Consider the following 5,967-nt stretch of genomic DNA (forward strand, 5'->3'; position numbering starts at 1 on the left):
CCGTTATTATAAATACGCACACGTCAATCAGTCCTACAATAGTTACAGTACCGAGTTCAATTTGACTTTAATAATTGTAAACCGAAATAGATAATGTTTCATTCTAAATTTTTATAATATGTACAGATTAACATTTTATACTGTATTGGCTATGTATGTAAAATTATTTAATAGCTAATTAACAATCCATTGCTCAAGGGTAAAGGAAAGAACTATATAGAAAGAGAGAAAGATAAGAGCTGGACAAGGGAGGAACACATGCACCCACCATCACCAGCTAATTAACGAATCACGGTCTCTTACGCATTGGCCCCTCATCCTAATTCGTTAGGCGCATATCAGTGCAACATAAACAATTTCGGACTAGGTCCACTCTGGTCTTCTCCGAAAGGTGCAAGTTGCGATACTCTTCGGTGTATAATCGCGAGGTGCGTGTCGAGGGTCCGTGAAGTGGTTTAGAGATGAGTTTGTTCTTGAATTTGTTAAAGTGCAAAATTCAGACAAAGACTCTATCTTCACGTAAAGCTTTCGCGTTAAATAATCACGTTAATAATCACGTTACATTTTCATTCAATATATCATTTTATTTTTTTCATTCAATTATATTCAAGTTTATTCTTTTTAATTTTTAAAGTATAATTTTATTTTATAGTTTATTTGAATTCAACAATAGGCCAGTTTCAAAATTCTCATTGGTGGAGCTCTTTCGTGTGTGTGTGTTCTTCACAGGAACCTGGCGCAGCCGTCATTTCACATTTTGCAAGCAGAAGTTGTTAATTCTAAATTCATTCAAATACACATATTTCGGTGAGTTGTTTCCCTTATTCTTCCAGCTATTTTATGAATTTTTCGGCAAGTAAAGCCAGTAGTTAATTATTTAACTTTGGGATTTCCCTCACTGGATTATAATTTTATTTTCTATTTAAGTAATTGTTTATCCTTCAAATCTTCGAATTGCGCGTCTCGGATATTTACAATACTTTTGTTCAATTCATTGTAATTCACATTATATCATATACGCTACCATTCTAACCATTTCATATTTTATTATACAAAATATAATCTTTTGTATATTTTAATTATTTTGAATTACATTTCTTTAATTGCCTCCGTCATATCCTCTAAACATTGCGATCTTGTGAAAGGGCCCGTATGGGACAAGCGTGTCACCGGATCCACAAAAACATTAAGTCCCGTAATAATTAATTTTGTTAGGGCAAACAAATCTTCGAGGCTATATACGCGCGCCTCCCGCACGTAATATTATTATAATTGAGAATTCATTCGAATAATTTTTTTTTTATTTTTTTTTTATAATTATATATATAATAATTAATTTTTAAAAATAAAAATTTAATTACATATATTTTTATTGTTTATACAAAAAAATAATTTATAAATAAAATATTTTATTTAACACAAATATATAAATACTAATATTAATGTAAAATATTTAATTTATATTTAATTAAATTAATATTTATTTAATAAATATTTATATATATATAAATAATTTATTAATATATAAATTACATATATTAATAAATATATAATAATTAATTAATTATTATTATAATTTAGTTGGGAGGTAAGAACTAATTATAATAATAACTAGGGGGCTGTGCCCCCTGGCCGCTTCGCGGCCCAACCCCACAATGCGCTTCGCGCCTAGTCATAACGTAACGGTGTCACGCGTAACGCTGTCACGGTTTGGTTAGGTTGGGTTAGGTTAGATTAGGTTGTCCCCAGCAACACGATGGAATTCAACACAGCACACGATACAATAATATAATAATAAATAATAAATAATAAACAGTAAATATAAATAAGCACTAACATAAACACTTACTAAATCACGAACAAGCAAGAGTTAACGGCAGACAGAAGACACGATAAATATCAATATCATAAATACCTTGAGGTGCGAAGCGAGCAAAAACCCGAAGAATCTGCAAGCAGCAGGTGCAGGGCAAAGGGACCATGCGGGCAACATGGCGGCGCCAAGTGGAGGACAGGAGCACTTAAGCTGAAACAGATGGAAGAGGGAGGATCAGGTGCCAACGATGGACAAGCATCTGTTAACCTACAGCAACTAAGCTGAGGCCATCCTTGTCTTACTCTACGTACCTATCTCTTTATCTTGTATTTTAGGGCTAGGGATAGCAAGGGATATACCTACTTTGCTTTCACTTTCACGCCGCCACTTTCGTTTTCACTTTATCACCTTCGCTCTTCACTCTCACTTTCCTCACTTTCCTTTCTTTCCTTCTTCTCTCTCTCTTTCTATCTGTACTTACCAAGAAACGGTAAGGCGGGCTCTGTACGCTGTTGCTTGTTACTTTCCCTCGCATGCTACTGTATTTTCTTTTTCTCTGATTGTACCTCCCGCATAGGCGCCATCACGACTTCTTGAACCTTCGGCAGAGTAAAGACAAGGAAAAGGCAGATTATTAGGGGCGAAATTCCCAAAAAATATAAACGAACTAGTAGAAACGGCAATAGGAAACGGCTTAGCCAATGATAGTAAGCAAAGACAGCAAGGGAAAGGAGGCAAACGTAAATTGTAAGAGACCTACCATGAGTTAAATTAAGAAAAACCGTAGAACAAGGTAGCATCCAACAACTAAAGAAGGCACAGAAAACCAATGTATTAGATGAGCAAAAGGGAAAGCAAGCAAGACACCCTAGCGGCAGAACACTCAACCAGGAGCAGGGAAGAGCAGCAAACCAGCGAATCAACGACGAGGAAGAAAGGACCAACCAGCGGCAAGATAGACTGGCGAATCAGCGAGCGAGTACAACAGCCAATCAGCGGCATGGACGAGCAGCGCTGCGGCGGATGACTGGAAACTAAAGTAGAGCGAGCACAAGTTACACAGATAGCAGAAAGGAAACCTCAAACTCAAAGCAGAACCCAGAGAGGAACGGGAAATGAGAGGCGGGGGAAAGGAAACGGCGCCACATGACAAAGAACGAAGATCAAACACCTTATGCGAATAAATAATAATAATAATTAATAAATAATTAAAAGCATGAATAATAATAAATAAACAGCAAACAGATAGTTGACAGATGGCGAGGAACTACTTCTGCGGCGAAGAACACTTTGCACACGAAGGGATAGCATAAGCCAAACATTTAAATTTAGGGGCTTAATATGATCGCGCGATTACGCGGGATCGCGGATGCTGCGATCTCGCGGCTTCTCGCGATCTCGCGGACCGCGCGATCTCGCGGTTTTCCGAGTTTTCGGATCTCGCGCGGACTTGCGGTTTTTACTGCAATGGGCATTGAAGTACATAAAAGGCAGTTTCTGCCCTGAGTACGGAAATTTAACTTGATCCAAATAAATTTAATGCGACCGCGCGATTACGCGGGATCGCGGATGCTGCGATCTCGCGGCATCTCGCGGTCTCGCGGACCGCGCGATCTCGCGGTTTTCCGAATTTTCGGATCTCGCGCGGACTTGCGGTTTTCACTGCAACGGGCATTGAAGTACATAAAGAGGCAATTTTTGCCCTGAGTACAGAAATTTAACTTGATCCAAATAAATTTAATGCGACCGCGCGATCTCGCGGTTTTCCGAATTTTCGGATCTCGCGCGGACTTACGGTTTTCACTGCAACGGGCATTGAAGTACATAAAGAAGCAATTTTTGCCCTGAGTGCAGAAATTTAACTTGATCCAAATAAATTTAATGCGACTGCGCGATAACGCGGGATCGCGGATGCTGCGATCTCGCGGCTTCTCGCGATCTCGCGGACCGCGCGATCTCGCGGTTTTCCGAATTTTCGGATCTCGCGCGGACTCACGGTTTTCACTGCAACGGGCATTAAAGCACATAAAGAGGCAGTTTCTGCCCTGAGTACGGAAATTTAGCTTGATCCAAATAAATTTAATGCGATCGCGCGATTACGCGGGATCGCGGATGCTGAGATCTCGCGGCATCTCGCGGTCTCGCGGACCGCGCGATCTCGCGGTTTTCCGAATTTTCGGATCTCGTGCGGACTTGCGGTTTTCACTGCAACGGGCATTAAAGTACATAAAAGGCAGTTTCTGCCCTGAGTACGGAAATTTAACTTGGTCCAAATAAATTTAATGCGATCGCGCGATTACGCGGGATCGCGGATGCTGCGATCTCGCGGCTTCTCGCGATCTCGCGAACCACAAGAGCTCATGACCTGCTAAATCTGAAAATCCTGCGAGGATTAGTGGCCTTTATGGTGACAGATTGCGGAAATCGCCGAGATGAAGTGTTATTTGCAGTCGACAAAGCTGGGACTGCAACAGATGGGTGTTAAGGAGCTGAGGGATAAACGACAAAATACAACGGCGAGAATCGGAAGAAAAGGAAGAAATGCAAACGGTAAATTGCGACAGGAAAAGTGAGATACAAAGGGACTAGGTAAAGAAAGCAGGCGAAGGCATAAAAACATATAAACATATAAACATAAAGGTATAAATATATAAGTCCTAAAACGTGCGAATGCAGTATAAACGCATTAACGTACAAACGAAATAGGACAGCTTAGGAAGATAAATGCAACATGTGGCAGGCAGGTGACCAACAGGCAAGAAGCTACAAGCTAGAAACAATAAGAAATCAACGAGCAAGGAACGGCAGGCGCGCAGATGGTAAACCTTGCTTTAGTAGTCAATAAAACAGTAAACACCGAGGCTGGATAGACCCAAAACACGGGAAACCGTTAGGGGACCGACTGAGAAGAAAGGAAAGCGGAACACAATAGAGAGCGGAAGGACTAAGCGACAGATACTATACACTGTAGACGGCCAAAGCAGGTAGGGAACGGATGAAAGGAGGTAAGTCGACGAGGGGAAAACGAAGAAACGAGAATGCAGGCAGGAAACACGAGGAGGCAGGGCCAGCAGGGCACCATTGCAAACAAGGAAGGCAGGGAGGAGCGAACATGGGGCAAACGAGAACCCAACCAATGAGGAAAGGCAGAGGGGGCAGACAGCATGCGGATGGAGGACAACGAAGACGGGAGCCGCCAAGAATCCAATAGGAGGGGCGCTCAGGCAACCAAACCACGTCAGGGGCGGTGGACAAGGAAGCGGAAGAGATGATACACGGAAGCATCGCGACAAGCGGGAAATAAATCAGGAACTCAAGACAAAGACGGAAGCAAAATTCGGAGAAGAATCTGCAACGGAGACCTACAAACTTGCAATAGAGGAAGGCGTGCAGGAAACAGGGAAAGAAACTACAGGAAAATTGACACTTGTGGCAGGCAGCTTATAGCCAAGACAAGCAATCCTAAATCAACAAACGCAGCGCAATAACACGTTCAACACTGAGCGCCATTACTTCATAAATTTCATAAATGGCAAAATTCACAAAATCTTTTTCAAATTTTCAAATTCCCAATGTGCAAAATTCTCAATTTCCAAATCCAAAATTTAAAATTTAAATTTTCAAACCCACAAGTCAGAAATCCTTAGAGAACTTACCTAAAGTCTAAATGCTGCATTATGGGAGTGCGATCCCTAAATTTTAAACTGCAAATGCTAAATTCTCAACTCTGCGACATACAACCTACAGTACTCATGCTCATGCTCAACCTCATAAATTAATTAATAAATTAATTAATAAATCTAATTAATCTAATTAAATTTAGATGACACAATAAATTAAATTAAATTGGATTAATTAAATTAACCCAATTAACCCAAAGTAACTCAAATTAACTCACTAAGTTCATTAAATCCAACCAAGTCATTAAGCTCAATAAATCACAACCTCCTACAGACTACAGACTACATAGGGCTGCAATAGCACCCGTAGCGAGTCAGTAAGCTCGGTATTCGTAGCTTAAACTATAACTCTAGCAAATCAGGCAAATAAAACACGGCATGATAAAACACAAGCGAAATACAAGACACAAGTATATATATATATATATGTATATGTGTATATATGTACATATATATATATAGGTATATATA

General features: G+C 40.2%; 1 long non-coding RNA gene across 1 annotated transcript; it reads right to left on the reverse strand.

The window, feature by feature from the left end:
* Nucleotides 1-1,637: 1,637 nt before the first annotated feature.
* On the reverse strand, nucleotides 1,638-2,710 carry LOC143266152 (uncharacterized). The gene is made up of 3 exons (XR_013041243.1): nucleotides 2,577-2,710; nucleotides 2,180-2,415; nucleotides 1,638-2,026 (listed from the first exon to the last, which is right to left on the reverse strand). It is a non-coding gene; the product is annotated as an uncharacterized LOC143266152 (long non-coding RNA).
* Nucleotides 2,711-5,967: the final 3,257 nt, after the last annotated feature.

Source organism: Megachile rotundata, unplaced genomic scaffold (genome assembly GCF_050947335.1).
Source record: "Megachile rotundata isolate GNS110a unplaced genomic scaffold, iyMegRotu1 scaffold0057, whole genome shotgun sequence".
NCBI classification, from domain to species: domain Eukaryota; kingdom Metazoa; phylum Arthropoda; class Insecta; order Hymenoptera; family Megachilidae; genus Megachile; species Megachile rotundata.